This window comes from Bombus bifarius, unplaced genomic scaffold (genome assembly GCF_011952205.1).
Source record: "Bombus bifarius isolate JDL3187 unplaced genomic scaffold, Bbif_JDL3187 scf7180000008140, whole genome shotgun sequence".
Classification (NCBI taxonomy): domain Eukaryota; kingdom Metazoa; phylum Arthropoda; class Insecta; order Hymenoptera; family Apidae; genus Bombus; species Bombus bifarius.
In genome coordinates, this window is record NW_022884468.1 from 1,542,467 (window position 1) to 1,559,853 (window position 17,387).

The 17,387-nt window shown below is 36.2% G+C and overlaps 1 protein-coding gene across 9 annotated transcripts in view; it reads left to right on the plus strand.

The window, feature by feature from the left end:
* The window catches only part of LOC117208598 (nucleolysin TIAR), a 584,542-nt gene that overhangs the window by 480,216 nt on the left and 86,939 nt on the right, over positions 1-17,387 (plus strand). The window lies entirely within an intron of this gene.

The window sequence follows — 17,387 nt, forward strand, 5'->3', positions numbered from 1 at the left end:
TTCGCGATAGAACTGTCCCTAATTTCAGTGGATCTACGTCTCTTTTAGAGTAGTATAAAGAAGAGACGTGTTTCTATTATCAGCAATTGACAAATAAATCTTCCATTAACATTTTGTCCTTTACTTCGTTCTTGGAAATATTCTAATATCTAAAAAGAAAACACGTGTATTGGTAATTATATTATGGTAAATATTAATAAATAAGATAGCAAACATTCCAAGCGAAATAAAGTATTTTAGCTGATTCTTTCTAAACAAAGAGATATTCACGTATTTCTGTAAGAGTTACCATCCAAGTAACAGTTACCTCTAACCTCTATATCTACGTGTAGACATACAAAATTAAGTAACACAGCTTCTGATCATAGCGAGAAATAGAATGCAATATCGCGAAGATGAGATGCTTCCAAAGCTCTGAAGTGTAAGGATGGCATCTTGGTCACCGACACCGGACTAGCCATTGGCCTTTACCAATGCCTGTATCACCGAGGCTAAGAGTTTGTTACCCCTCTATAGAGTACGGTTCGAGAAACTTGACGAACCTTACACATAGGTTTCCACGCTAGATGTAGATTGAAGTGTAAATCAGCCTCGACGGAGTGACGCTTTCTATCCCCTTCCTTCTGCTTCGTATCATGCTCGATCTCTTCAGTCTCCTCAACTTTCTTGCAACCCCTATCGCCTCATACCCCGCGTGCATCCCCTTTCCTTGCCCCCGTCCAGATCCCTCCTTCTGCCAACTATTTCGACGATGTCGAAACAACCTGACGAAATTCCTTCCCCTGTCCCGATCTTCCTCTCCTTCTCTTTCTAATCTTTCGTTAGTCCTTCTTACATCTTCGCCTAAGCATGATAGCTCTCAAGTAACCAGTTCCAGCTCACGTTAAGACAGAAAACAATGGCAGTCGAAGCGCAATGGAGAAAGAAAATAATGGGAGGACGAACAGAGGGAAAAATAAAGAGAGCGCGAAGAGCCGAGCCAGAAGGAGGGCGAGTGTAGTAGGATAGAACTAGCCGTGCTCACCCCAACACCAGTCGTGGCCCTCCGCGGTTCGAATGAGTTCCGCTCTTCTTCCTTCCGGTCGACAAATTGAAATCGTCAGACCGGGAAAACTCCACCGAAATCCACGTTCGTGAGGAAGGCGCCAGGCGGCAAGAGTGGAAGAAGAATCGGGTGGACGAGCGTGGAATACGGGAAGAAGACACGAACACAAACACTTAAAGGGAAAGAAAGAGGGAGCTTGGGGATGGAAAAGGGACAGAGCGATGGAACAAGCTGGACAACAGAGACAAAGGAACGAGGAAAGGGAGAGAGAGAGAGAGAGAGAGGAGGTGGAGGATAAATTCCGGCGATCGTGACGGAGACAAGTAGAAAGACTGAAACAGTGTGAGAGGGTGGAGGAAGGGGTGAGAGAGAATACCTGGGTCCCAACGTGCTCGTAACCGGCGACGTTGCTTTACCGGACGATATTTCACCTAGTAATTATCTTAGCGTGCAACGCGATAGTGCGAGGCGGCTGCCAGTATTAATGCCCACTGATAATGTACCAATACTGTCCCATGCGCCGTACAGGGAGACCTGAGTAATAGACAGCTCAAATGCACTGTACCGATCGTCCATTCCTAAGATATTCAACAGAGTGGATTACGACCTCGTATTACGTCTGTGGTCACTCGGACCATTGATTGATGATGGGGAATATGTTCGTTAGATCTTCGATCGGCTTTCTTGCCGATAGATAAACCACGTAATTAACGAGACATTAATAACGTTTGTTTGCTCAGTAGGTTAATTAACACTGTGATTTCTCTTAACGTAAAATCGCGGTTGCACTATCCTTGAAAAATATCAAGAGACCTATTCAGCCTTGGCAAGATGTATTTTCATAATAAGATTATCAATAAATCGAATTGCAATGATTTTATCCTTTATAGTCGTCACATCCGCGATGATAGATTGTATGTATATATAATAAGTAGAGAAATGTGTCATTGACATGTTTATTGAATAGGTAATTTAGATGGTACGTCTGGTAATTCCATAGAAAATGTGACAAGTGCTGCTGCTAATTATTACTTTGCTATTAATTCGTACACTTTGGTAGAATTCTTTCGTACAGATCGACAAATGCGTCCGGAAACTTATAGAGGGTAGTGTAACTACATTTCTCGTGTCGAATATTTCGACGGATGTGCGGAAGAGATCTGATTAAAGAAGCAATGAAACTGCAATAATTGCGATGAAATACAGTTTTACTTTATAGTCACTTGAAATAGATTTGCTAGAATAATGCGATTCTCCTGAAAATTCTTCGTAATAAAAACTTTGTTCTACTATTCGTGTAAAGAAATTTTTCAAGTTATGGAATGTCGGATTTCTACTATCCTCTTTTCTGATAAATTCGATACTTTTATTAAACATGGAACGAATGATTGAATTTTTTTCTTTTAGAATGATTACGAATATTGGTCCAATCTTTTAGAAGCGATAATGACACAATTTGCAACGAATATAAAATTTTATACGTATTCTTCTTTAGTACGAAATTCGGTTTTAGTTTTGATATTCATAGGGAGGATAGTCCAACTCGAAGGAACCGTAATAAAATTCGCAAAAATATTATGGCCTCGTAAAAGTCACGCGGGGATAGTAGGAAAATTGTGCATTTACGATTCTGTTATTACGTATCGAATAAACTGGAATGTGTGTCAATAAATACCTGTCATTTCATTCGACGAAAATGTTAGAATTCTAAATTGCATAAAAATCAATTTTGTGCTTTAATAATATTGCTTTTATATTTTTATAACAGTAAATTTAATAACATAAAATCAATCGTCATTATGAAAAATTTTTGCTTATAGTACTGCAAATTTTTTAATCTTAAGTTTATTTTTGGAAGAAATTTATTTTCTATATAATCATATATTTATATATCTTTTTAACAAACACGGACGTTCTAATCTCCCAGAGATATCTTTAGCATAAAATTAAAACAAATGTTTATGCGTATCAATAGCAATTCTTTCATATTTTCTTCAAACTTAGGAAATTCCCTAACGATATAAATATACATTTATGGTTAAAAATAGTTCAAAAAACATAGAAGGATTATACCAGAAACATTTCGTATCGACCTTACATTGTTTTAAAAATGATCTATCCTCTAATTGTTCTAAGGAAAAATGAAAGAATTATTCCGTTTTTTCCCCCACTTTACGCTTTTTGTAAAAATCACATCTCATTATAGCGGATAATTACATGAAATAAATTCAGTAACATTGCTATTTGTAGCATGAGATAAGTGAGCTAGTGTCACTCGTTCAAATAAGGAAGGTATCGTGTTATAAGAACATTGTCGAGTAACGTTCTCTTTGCAAAACAGAAGCTACTTTCGTTCCGCCTTGAAATTTCATACATAGAAAAACAAGGGTTTATAATCAGGAAATTGCAATACTTCATCAAACTAATGGCGAGTCTCGCCCAAACGAATGAGCGTGTTTAATGGACATACATAAAGTGGATTTAATAATGCGGTTGCTCATTTATCAGCGTAATGACGGCGAAAGAAATTTAATGCAGAAATCACAAGTATTTCTAACAAGAAGCTTCGAATTTCTATTATATTTCTGGCACAGTACGTGTTGAATATATTTCTATTTGTATACATACAGAAAATAGTAACTAATCATCATTCATATTTCAGACAAATAGTATTTAATTATTTATCTTAACAGGTAAAATAATTAACAAAAAATGAAGGAGAATGAAAAAGGTTCGATTCTTTCATTTCATCGTTTCACTAAGTAATGTTGATTTTTCGTAAATCACGAAACTAAATATATTCGCATGATATACGTAAAAGAAGGAGAAGCGATAATCCAGGAATGGTAAAACATAGACCAATTACAAAGTAAACCGTGTAAAGTGCAAATTTAATACAAAATCCAAGCAATGTGTAAAAATTATTTGCATCGTGTTTCATTATTTTTGCATCTTTTACAATTCTACGTGCTTTACAACCTGTAGTTTTGTACGAAACTTTATTTATTGGCAATATTTTCCCTTTAAATGTCAACTAACGCGTTCAAAGCCTGAAATCCTACAAACAATAGGAACGAAACGTTACAACGATCTATCTCAATTGCTTTACATTGCTAGCCAAAAGTTTCATCATTTGATGAATATGCTCCGTAAGATTACATTTGGACATTTGATGAATTATTGTACGCAGAATATAATACTTTTTTTATTATCTGGAGTACCTTAAATTATTTTTAAACATTTATTTACAGTTCGTGTAACAATTAACGTTGTAGATACACATTTTGCACATGAGCTATCTTAAACGACTTTTTCGATAAAGTATCTTTGTTTCAGCTTAGACTTTCGGAAAAATCGACTATTTGCACTCGTGCACATTAACGAAACAAAATGCACGATAAAGTAACCATCATAAAGTAATGTTTATTACATTTTTCGAGATAAAGATAAAAACACATGGCTATCGGTGTTATACTTTAGCAATGAAAAGTGTAGCGAAGTAAAATTGTTAACAACGTAAATAGGAAAATATAGGTAAGAAAATAATTATTTTGTTTAATGATACGTATCTGTTTGTTCAGGTTTTAAAATTAGATGTTGAAACAACTCAATTGTCAGAACTTTTGAAATTCTTCATTAAATAGCAATAAAATAAAAATTGGGACTCCTCTCGGGAACGAGTTGCCTGTAGTTAACGGATAAACTACGTCAGTTCAGGTCGATTGTAACTTTGTAACGTTACATTCGACCCCGGCTAATGTTACAACCATGTTTGTGAACTTTAATTACAGATTTTCCCCGATGACATGCTTGAAAGTACAAAGTACAATGGATGTTACACTCGGCAAAAACTAAATTGAAAGATAAAAATTAAAAATTCAGAGAAATAGAAAATGCACATTTATCCGAGCAAAATTTATATTGTAATTTTTAAGCATTCAGAGCCAACAATTTTATGATGTCGGAAAGTTATTTAATTCACTGCATATTTCACCTTTACGTATACACACATATGTACGCATCAGAAGTCTTCACAATTATTTGACGAGTTACTGTACGAACGATTAAAACTGTTAAAAGCCACGTTATTCGCAATCTCTTCGCACATAAACATTCGAACATAAAATATAAAATATAGATATTTATCAATTCTTTATTCCTTTCCCAACAAACCAGTATCAACAACGTGCGGAAGGAATAAAGCTCGAATATTTGTTGCTGTAACACGATGCCTTCGTAAAAAAAGAAAAATCCGTAGAATCTCGATAATAAAACACGCTTTGGCCATAAAATTTAACGAGTGGTATACAGAGAGGGAGAAAGAGAGAGAAAGAAAGAAAGAGAGAGAGAGTCGTGGCAATGGACGAAACCATGCGATAACAGGAATCAACGCAGGTGTCTCGCTTAACAAAGCTTATTCGAATAATTATGAACGATGGCACGTAGGTAGATTCGCGTGAATGGCCACTTTTCGCAAAGTCAAAGCATCTTTCTGCGCGGCTGTCGCCAAAGGATATTGGAGTGACGTTCATAAGGCACAAAGCTAACGAGAACGCAATTGGCGCGCGCGTGTAAGTACACTGCATACAAGGCACGCGAGAGTTGTGAATGATGAAGTAGAGAAAGGGGAAAGGACGATAGAGGTGGTGCACGAGGTGAGAGAGAACGAACAGTGCACACCGTCACGTAAATCTGGACGAGGGGTGCTGGGCACGCTTGTACGTGGGTTGTCCGTGGCCAAACAATGTCTGTCCGAAACAGCCGCGATTTCTCTTATCGCGCATTCAAACGCTAAATAATGGCGCAACTTCTCCTTGGTCAACACCGACAACTCGGCTAGCCGCTCGGCCGACCAGCACGCGGCTACCACTATTGCAGATCCCATGAACAGTGAGCAGAATTTCATGCCCGTTCATCCCTCTGCCTTCCATCCTATCCACCTCCTCCCCCTTTACGCCATTTTCCTCATCGGTACGCGCAGCTCGCAGCGTGCATGCGATTCGTCGATCGGGAAATTTTACTCAAACTATTCGACACGAGGACGCTCTATGCGAATCGAACAACGCCTGTTGTAATAAAGAAGTTGCAGCGTATGACAACTACGCTTTCTGAATGAACTCGTTGGCGTTTCATGGGAAACACTCGTAGCTGGTAATTGGCTGGTGGATTCGAGCATGCGAAACAACGTAACGTGCAATATAAGCGAGCGGTATAAGCGCAAGGTCTCAATGTATAATTTTACGATTGCATTCTATTTTAGAGCGTGGAAAATTGGAATCAACCGGAATGGTGTTGGCGAGTTCTTCTTTCTTCTTATCTGCGTTATATCATCTAATCTTTGATTACTGCTATTCGAAGCGTAGTTAACACAGAGAACGAGAAACACGGATTTCGTGTACCTTACAGTGCTACGTTTTTAAGCTCATCCGGAGTTGAGAAAGAAAAGAACACTTGGAACTTAACAGGTAAAGATTATTATATATTTAACCGTGTTAGTTACAATTCTTTTAGAACACAGCTTTCGGAACATAGATATAAAAAATCTATCTAACCGGAGATTTTAGCGATCATTGATTTTTGAGATTATTTTCACATCGTATTTACCGTAGATGTATAAAAAAGCTCGTCGATTGTATTTGAATTAAGTAACTCGTAGATAATGCCTAAACCATTTCTACACGTGTCTCGATATATACGCGTTCCTCTTTTATCGTTACATCTTTTTTAATAGTCTCCGAAGGACGCTGTTCGAATTTCAATCAATGTCCTTTTTCTCGTTTCGTCGTTACACAAAACTCACTTTTCATCTGCCGTGACCAGACGCTGGAAAAAATCTTTTTGAATTTGTCTAGCATGAAGCGAAACACGAATACAGGGGCGGTTCAGTAAATTTCTCGGTGACAGTTGGGTGACAGAGACACGTTGTGCTTTGAACTAAATCTACTTTTGTAAAGATAGCTCGCAACACTTGAATCGTGAATTCCAAACTCGAATGCAACGTCACGAATAGTCAATCCTGAATTTTCGTTAGTTTTGTCACCTATGTACTAGACACTTTCTCACGTCCTATCTTCGAAGTTGAAATTTACAGGTTTTTAAACTATCGACGACATGTACGAAACAGTTACAGACCTATGGCCAAGTGCGAGACGACTGGTTTTTCCTGCATCTGTTGCTCTGTGACCAAATCGAAACTCGTATGTACACATGTAGCATGCAGTATCATACATGCATTACGCCACTAGTCATTTCAAACGTTTGTAAAAATCTGTCTGAATACGCGATTATCAAAAAACCGACGAAAATAGCTTATTTCAAACTCCGTTACTCTCTAGACCTGCTTTTTATTTGGAAACTCTCTTAAGAATAATAACACGAATGAAGTAGCGAGTAAAAATTAAATTAATTTCCAAGATCTACATAGGTGATATACCCATACCGTGAATCTAAATTTTTAGTAGAATTTGTTGACGGTGATGTGAGAGAAATTCTACGGCTTAAAATAAGACGAAAATGAAGAACAGTATTGCGTTAGAGGCTTCATTTCCGAGAAAACCGTGTTTGAAAACTTGTCAAATATATATGCTAGCTTCATTTATGCCATGAATTTACAGGCCTACGATGTATTTTGACAACTAGGAACAGTATTCGTAGATAATTCGTATCTTTTATATACCACATAGCCAAATATAATTATTTAACACGAAAACAATTTAGTTGTACGTAAAAGTTACTTGAATTGAGACAATGAAACTTCGCGTTCGCAGAAGGCTTGTTTGCAGGAACAATGAAACATTACAATTCTCTCTAACCAGTGTAAAGTGTGCATCATGAGGTATGTAGTTTAGTACACATTGCTTTATTGAGTCAATCGAGGTGATTACCACTGCAGGTGTTCCAAGACAATCGTCTTTTCGAAGTTAATCGTCTAATGAGAAGTGTTTCACTTGTTTCATTCATAGAATCCCATTCACCGCTGCTAAATGATACTATTGTTTTCTAATCAAATTACACCTTACTCTCACGTTGTATAAACATAATTTCTTTTTACATAAAGGTTTTCTGACAATTGTTTGATCGCAATTGTAGAATATGCAGGAAAAGCAATGGTCAAATTTTATTTACTCTAGGAATGAATACATATAAAAATGTGTCAATGAAATTTATTATATTATTTGAATTAGAAATTTCACATATCTGTCACTCAGAATGATAGTGGTATATTAGTAATCTTATTAAAAACAAAACCGTACCACATACATGTTGAAGATAATTTTAATGTACCAGTATAACAATGAAGTATTTACATATGTACTGTACATATATGTATTGTACTATTTTTACCATATTAAAAGGGGTGATATATTTTTCCATTGAATATTCGCCAATATTTAACATTCTTCTCGGAAAATCAGTAATGAGAGTTACATCACAATATAACAATGGTACTTATGATACTTGGTTAGCAAATTAAATTGTATTCTACTCTTTTAATCTATTTTTGCATAAGAAATATGCAACTTAAAGTTAAGAATTGTAGGGATTGTGTTTATGTGTTTAGTCATTTCATTAAACATTTTTCAATTAGATCTACGTAAATATGAATAACAAACAAAAAAACGATATTCGAAAAATATTTAACAAATGTGTAGTGCATGTTTGAAACGTTCCGGAACGTATATGTTGATATAATAATTTGATTGAATTATTTTAATAAACGTTTCAATTTTATTGCAAATATTCCTATAAAATATTTCTGATATTGGCAGCATGTTAAAATGAAAGGTATCTGCTCGTGCATAAACTAAATATTAAAGTCAAACAGAATATTCAATTTGTTCAGAGATTAGTATTTAACAGGAATTCAAGTATCGGATGAATTGTAATTGCGAAAGAAGGTTAATTTCAGGAAGTAATATGGAAAGATTTACACATAGCTTGGTAAGGACCATTAAAAAATATTTTGAACATCGTTTTTGCCACGTGCGCTATTTGGAGAAATCTAAATTAGAAGATTATCTGAAAGATTCGTTCTCTGACTCATCAATATTATTTTGTTGTAAAATTATTTGCAATTAAAATTATACGTATATACGCTGATATACTAAAAATTACAAATGCTACGTTTTAAAATAAAACAATTAAAATAGCTTCGCATGGAGAAGAGATATTAAAATTTTTGTTTTCCGTTTGTGCACATGGCAAATGCCATTTAAAATACATGACAACTAATTGGTTTTAAATAAAGAGACATTGTATATACAGTCTTTTACGCTTCAATATGTATACATAATAAAAATTGGTTAAAATCTACTCAAATAATTCGTATATTCATGTATATTCATATATTTCGCACACGTATAATATTCCTCTTTATAAAATTCAACGATACACGAGTTGACAGTTAAAAACGACGTTCCCGAATGGAGACAACAAACACATCACGTAGTTAATAACTTTTGTGCGAGTCAATACAATAATATGCGACACACACGAGAGAATGGTGTGCACACTGGACGCGAGAAGTCATTTTCACATCATATAATACCAAGCTATAGAACAGTAATCAGAGAGATAGGCATGGAAAGTGAGGCAGTGATAGGTAGTGATAGTGGTTAGCGGACATCCGTTGAACACATATTTGGTCAGGGATCAGAGTGAATAATCCCTCGGATTACCCCTGGTTTTCACCTCCAATCGTACCCCCATCATTGCCTACGTTCGAACTATCCGCTCATCCGATTGGAATATCGACCACGGATTTAAACGCCTTTCTGTCGAATTTCCAAATCTGCGGATCGACTTTGGTTTCTGCTCAAATACCAGCAGCAATAAGTACTGGTAGGTACTTTCGATCCTGCAAATATTATGAACAATCATCGAACGTGACAGTGTTCCAGCAGTCGAGCATTTTCTGTTCGATTGAAATTTCTACAATAATAATGAAGTATCGATCGGTGACAAAATCGTTTGGAAAAGGATCGTTGGAAATTATTTTCAACAATATAAAATATATAATTTAAGCTCTTGGCACGTTTTTATTAAACACGTATTTAAAGGAGATATTATAGAAATTTATTATCTTTTGTACCGACTACTTTGCTCGAAAGAAAATTTTCAATTTACAAATAAAATTAATCTCTTGTCGTACAAGGTTTTTAGTTTTTATTTATTTAGGTCTGTCGTACGAGGTTAGTTGCCAGTCGCTTAAGGAAATGTCAGCTATTTATTGCTAGGATATAATTTCATTTATTTCAACTAAGTTATAACTTTATTTTCTACCATGATATATTTTCATGTCTTGAAAAAATGAAGAACGTTATATGATGAAAAATGATATTGGACTAAAGAACTGTATTATGTGAATCCACAATCAAATATGTTATCTGTACGAAACGCAGGGTTAAAGCATCTACATGTTCCTAAAAAAATTGAAGAAAAGTAGGACATTAAGAAAACCAATAAAACCTAGCAGCTAAGATCAAGTATGTACATTGTTTACCTCGTTAAAAAGGCTGAGACTAGAATCGGTGTTCTGTCTGCTAGAATAAAGTGTGTTCTTACAATTTGAAACAAGTCGAGTATTCCACAAGTGTTCTGTCGCATTCTACGACAAGTCGACGATATTCTTCAGAGTTGTTCCATCAAGAACAAGAAGTACCTTTCAACTCGTCACGAAGTTTTTTTCACAACTGCAACAGTTAACTCTTTACAGAAATATAGAGTGAATCATACAATTCGGGCAAACTACATCTCGTATTTGATCAAAAGAACTGAAATAGAAAAAACGAACGCTATGATAAAGTTTATTTTTCTTTGACTTCACATTGTTCGTAACTGCACCTGTGACGTATATACTTGCCCTTTTTCTTCATGGAAACAAGTAAATTTGTTTTCTCGGTGAATTGATTCTCCATGATATTCTCTATATAAACGTTGCTATCGCAACGCGTTTGATAACTTTGTACAGGCACAGTGTATCATTAGAAATATAAAAGTTTTAGAAATATAAAATCTCGCACTATTGTTACAAAGATGCAACGGTGCCACAACTCTAGTCTCGCACAATATTATAACTGTGATTTGACAGTTCTGTATTTTTAATAGATGCGAATTTTGAAATAATGACGCTAAGACTGAACGTACAACGTTACCACTGCAAAATGGCAACGACAATGCATCACCCATTTGCACTCGATCTCTTGTATCCTTAATAGCGTGATCACATGCTCATACGTATTCTATTGGGTTGGCAACTAAGAGATTACGGATTTTGTCAATACCACCCAATGAAAAAATCCGCAATCATTTAGTTGCCAACCCAATACGATTAAAGATATAAGCCTACGAAATCATGCGCCTATCACCACCAATGCAATTTAGCAACGATGCGATGTCGCGTTATTCATCTACACCGGATCTAAAAGGTTCAATTTCCAGAGCTGCAAATGCGGCTAGTAAGATGGTTTCCTAGCTTTGATCGTAGAAAATAGACGGTAGCCGGTTCGGTTAGCCGGTCGGTAAGAAGGGATGGGACTCTCTTCACACATACACACACAAGTAACAAGGCAGGAAAGTCGAGTTGCACGATGCGATGTGTATACTATAGAGGAAGAGACCTGGGTCGATACCTGTTGATACTTCGTTCAAATAAAAGTCAACTTGTACGGCGAGTGGTTTAAAAGTCACACACACACACACACACGCGCGCGCGCGCGCGCAGCCAGGCTGACGTGTTTCCTACCGTCGTCGTCGTCGTCGTCGTCATTGTCGTCGTCGTCGTCGTCGTCGTCGTCGTTGTCCTCCTCCTCGTCGTCGTCGTCCTCTTTCACGGAGTTTCTTCTAGGGCGGTGGAAGTATAGTTCGAGAAGACGAGAAGAGTAAAGGGTAGTCAGAGGATGACTCTCGAGTACACGATAAAGTTGGAGAAACTTTCGTGGATACTGCCGATGGGGAACGTCTGTTCCTTCTGGCGTTTTATTATTTTAACGCTTCTGATACCAAAACCCGTGCCTGTTTCTCCATCCGTCTACTTCGTGGTTTTGTTTTTCAAACAGGCACGTTCGTCGTTCTCATTGATGCGGTCGCGATTCTCTTATCGTAGCTTCGAATCGAGGAATCGTTCCTTCTCGACGAGAATTCAACTTTCTGATAACATCTCTCGTTTGTTTGATCTATTAAAAATAATAAACAATACTTAATACAAAGTTAATATGAGACAAAGTCGAAGATTATAATTTCGTTACTTATTGTAGTTTTGAACGAAGCACTGTTTATCAAATTTTTAACTAATCGCAAGAAGTCGATGATGAAATAGCGGGTATGTATTAATCGTAAGTTTAATTCAGTTTTCAAGAAGGGAGGAACAAGAATTCTCGTTTACCTTTATCTTGTGATCGTAGCGGGTATTATTCCCCTGGATACAAGCTGCGTTACAAAATTTTAAGTAGATTTTCATTCACGCAAAAGTAATACCCAAGAAATCCATAAGAAGCCTTAACTTAATCCACTTCTCTCGTTTTTATTTCCTTGAGTAAAGGATCGACTCAACTGGCAGGTTCCAGTTAAATACTTTATATTTCTTTTAATAACTTCCTTCGTAAAACTTATCTCAATTTACCGCTGCCTGCAAACTTTCATTATTCTCGTTGCACCCCTTTCTCTCTCTTGTAGAGCGAGTAGAGACGAGAAAGACGAGCTCCGAGAGTAAGTCAACTGAACAAAATTCATATTCGATATTCTTTGATCGCCCCGTGATAGAAATCTAGAGTGACGAATGTATAAATGCGCAGACCGTGCTGATATAGGAAGAATTAAAACGCAACCAACCACCCTGCTTCTCCGTGTCGTCTTTCGCTATTATTTTCTACGGCATTCACCATCTTGGATATTAAAACTGCAAAACAATCGCGATGCTGCAATGAATAGACTGCGTTCAACCAACGGACTTGATGGTCCGGACATTTTAGAATAGATACATGAACTCTCACAACCAAAAAGTTGTTAGTCTCGTGGAAAGTGTTCTTTGACAGAGTCGTGTCTCAGGGAAAGAAAAGGAAATATTAATTTTGACGGAGTATGACGAATAGTCACCGCGTGTTCATCGTGAGAAAATTCCAAGGGAAAATGCTACCTTAGATGTTTCTATAATAAAAAGCAAGCACGAGGTTGAATTTAATAAATTCGAACTTACCATGTTAGGTGTAAGTTAACGCGTTGATTATTTTTCACGATAACCTTACAAACGATGTTGTGTAATTTATATATTTTTCTTTGTAATAACTTAATTAAAAATTTTTTTAAGTGGATTTTAAAGTATAGAAAGAGAATGAACGTAAATATATGTGTCTTTCCTTTGCCTTTTTTTTAAACACGTTTCTTTCTAAATATTTGTATTACTAGCTTCACTTTTCCGGTTTTTAATTTAATTTCACATGTGCTTCTAAATTCAACGAGATACGTTTCAACTGTTTTAATTTCAAGAGTATTCTACAGCCTAGTTTAACCTCGGAAACTTAACCCAGGTATCGACAAATTCTACTAATTAATGTATCTACTACTATCAACGCATAACGCAAGAACACATACAAACGAATTTCATATTCAGTTTGCTGTAATTAATGATTAGTAGCTATTCGCCATTTTACATACATAACTTACGACATACTTCAGAAATTGTTGAGTGCGTCTTATTCAAACTTACAAATAGAACAAAAATTTTGCCAACAACAATTTATATAAAATTCAATTTTGACATTATATTCGAGTTATTTGAATTCTTTCTAAACTTCTTCCTAATTTGAGAAATAATTACGTGTATGTGCTCAAACCAAACACATATCTTTACAGAGCAAGATATAACAAGTAAAAAATCTACATACGTACATCCGTTAAATTTTAATACTTTGTTTTTGCCAACGTCAAACATTTCATTTGGTATAATAGCTCTGCTTTCACAGAAAACAGAACAATGATAAAACATTAAAAATTCTAATATTATACGTACATAGTGCTGTACTACGCTTGAAACGAGAAATCTCAGAAGACATAATTCTTGAATGAAAAATTAAACTGCTAGATATCAGGTTGTTTTCATTATGGATTGTTTTTACCAGTTTGTGAAATTCGGGGTATAAAAATCGAGATAGATTTTGCATAGGAATAACAAACCGAACTGGCAAACATCGCGAAACATGAATACATATGTCTCGATTTTGATGTCGAACGTTGAAATGCGAAGCCGTTGTAACTTCGGAATTTCGTCCATACGGTCCGAATGCGATGGCGGATATCTTATCGATCGTGATGTGTGGAAGTTTGACATGGAAATTTCGGCGCATACTTTCGAACGGTAATGATTGAAGTTTCGTTAAAACTTTTGCGCGAGGAAAAACTGTTGACCAGGCTGACTGCGTCGATCTATCATTCGAAAATGTAAATTTTCATTGTTTGGAAGAGTCGTGTTCGAACAGTGGGACAGAAAAATCGGAATTGTTTGCAGACCGTTGCATTTAAATTTCGTCAAAATAGATTATGAAAAATAATCCGTCCGTTCAAATAATATCAAAGTACGGCATGCATTTGCAAGAGAGATCCAAATGATATTACGTAGAACGTTACATTAATAAATAAATTCTTATAAACACGAGTTATTATGTTCTATCTTAAAATCAGTTGGAAAAGCGTGTATTGGGTTTGATTAAAATCCGTACCTCGAAAATATTCATCGCAAATATTTTAATACTCTTCAAACATTTCATTACGATTCTGTGCAAAGTAAAATTTATTCAAATAAATATCACAGTGATACTATTTGTACAGAATTACTCTTTCCATCGTTCGTTCGTTCGGTCCTCCAGAAATTTTCGAAATGTTTTTTATATAACGCACATAGTATATTAATAAAAAGTTTCCGAGTATTCAAAATGCTTTCGTATGTCACTGCATAATACACACAGTACGTATTATAAACCATATCCAACAATCGTCTGCAGAAAATCGTTAAAACACATTTCTGTTCATAAAACTTTTTTTTTCTCAAACGTGATACCGTCCCCGGACTCGTTTAAGATCTGTCAACGAGCACATCGAAAGTCAAAGCATTATCAAAACATTCTGATAAAAGATATTTCATCTGGGAGAAAAGTCGTGTAAGCGCCGAGGGGATGAATGCAACGCGCAATATCGGTTGCTTTGTTTCCATTCGCCGTGTTACGGCTTCGTATAATAAGAAATCGCGGGCGGGCTCGTTTGTTTGGGCGAAGATATCGGTATACGGTGCTCGAAAATCGTGGAAGACGCGTGTGAAAAGTAACGCCAATAGAAAGGAAAGGTTTGGTAGTGAGTCTGGTCGCGGAAGAGCAGATTCGCTATTCAGTCGGTCGGTCGGCTCGTGGCATCCTCATTAAAAATAATCAATATTGCAATATTAACAAATGCCCCTCGCGGCTTTACCAATTGCCCGTCGTCGTCGCGACTTCGCCGCATTTTCCTCGTTTCCCTCTTAAAAATCAATACGCCCGACCAGCCCAGCACGCCACATCGTGGAATTATAGAAGACATTTTTAAATGCGTCACGTCAACTCCCAGATGGATCCTGCGAACGTGCCACGATATTATTTGTTCGCCAACTGTACTTTCAAATGAACGGACTGCCGGCGAAACTGCTGGGAAATATGGAATGGCCGGTTGCAGCTGAACGCGGGAAACTGCATGGAAATATGAATCGAAACGTGTTCCTCTCACCGAGTACTGTTACGTTTTTAGTTCTCTCGTTGCTTGAGAATGTGTTTGAATGTTGATTTCCGGGTGAGAAAAAATCTTTGAAATAAAAGTTTATCGTGGAATACGCGAAGGAATGTTGAAATATCGTCATTCACGCGTGACGTGTTGCGCTGTTAAATAATATTTGCATACAGGATAGTGTGCGGCTCGATGAAATCGTATTAATGTAAATAGCATATTTACGAGAGGAATAAAAAGTTTATGGTGAAATTTATGAAAATATTTAACATTTTCCAGCCGTTGGTTTATCTTAGACCTTTTATTACTGAAATACCAGAGGGAAAGACAAAGAAAAGTTTATATCAGAAACTACCCTTGTCGATTTCTACCTTTCAAATATCCTTAACTTTTGAACAAAATATTTATTATACTACGTAATCTTATTCGGCGTTATGTATAATTAAATCGTAATTATCGTATATTAAATCGTGTACCTTAAAAATTGAAACCGCAAGATAAATGACAACGTTAATTATGGTATAACTCGGTAAATTACTTCTTATGGTATCTGTTTCGCCATGTTGCGAGTTTCATTTCTGATTTCTAAAACGTGTCGTTATTTGAAAGCTCGAAAAATTTAACAGAATATCCTTTTTATTACGAACACCTGAAATGGCTAGTCTGCTCGGATCGTTTTATCATCTCGATGGTAACGCATTGTACGCCCAATTATATCAAGGGTTATACGTCGAAAAAAATTCATATTGGAAGAAAAGCCACGAAATCCAATTTCCTCGGGGCGAGAAACTCGGGTATCCGTGGCAATCGTTTCCTAAAATGTACTTTACGCTGGCCGTAAAAAACGGAAGCGGAAAATTTTTCTCCTTTCGGTAAACTTTCGAAGTCGCGTTTCCCTTTCGGTTTTCATTGTCGTACTCTCAGGGATCCACTTCAGGTGAAATTCCGACTTGAACAAAGAACGATCAACCATTCAGTTTGAATCGCGGCCCTCTCGAGAATACCTTCGACATTAAATACCAACGATCCTATTGGGATGAACACAAAAAAAAATTTTTTTTTCAATTTAACGGTTCGATTTCGCGAGATACTATCTACTCGAATTCAAGTCGTTTGAGTTAAACCTCATTCAGATTAACCGAGTTACTTGAGTCCGATTTCAGTTCCAGTAACCTGATTCCAAAGGGATACCTAATGGGAAATAAAAAGGGAACAATTACGTATTGAATGTATATGTGAAATGTTTGTTATAATATTAATCATAATCGAGGATCACGGGGGAAAACATGTCGGACATATTTTCCTGACTTTTTTTGTTTTAATGTCGCTCTATAGTTAACAAACACTGTAATACAAAACAGATAAAAATGGAAAGATCCCGTTAGATTCGGCCGAAAGTATAATTGTTGAGACAGACAATATTTGAAGCCAAGTGAATGACAGTTTCAGACTGATAAAGAGATTTCGAATTAGTTGGAGTTAAATTGTTCGAATTCAGCTAACTTGACTAATCTGAACAAAGCTTCAAAGTAACCTGACTAAGAAAATGAAGGAACAAGACGTGCACGTATATAAAATATTAATTCCTATGAATTTGCAA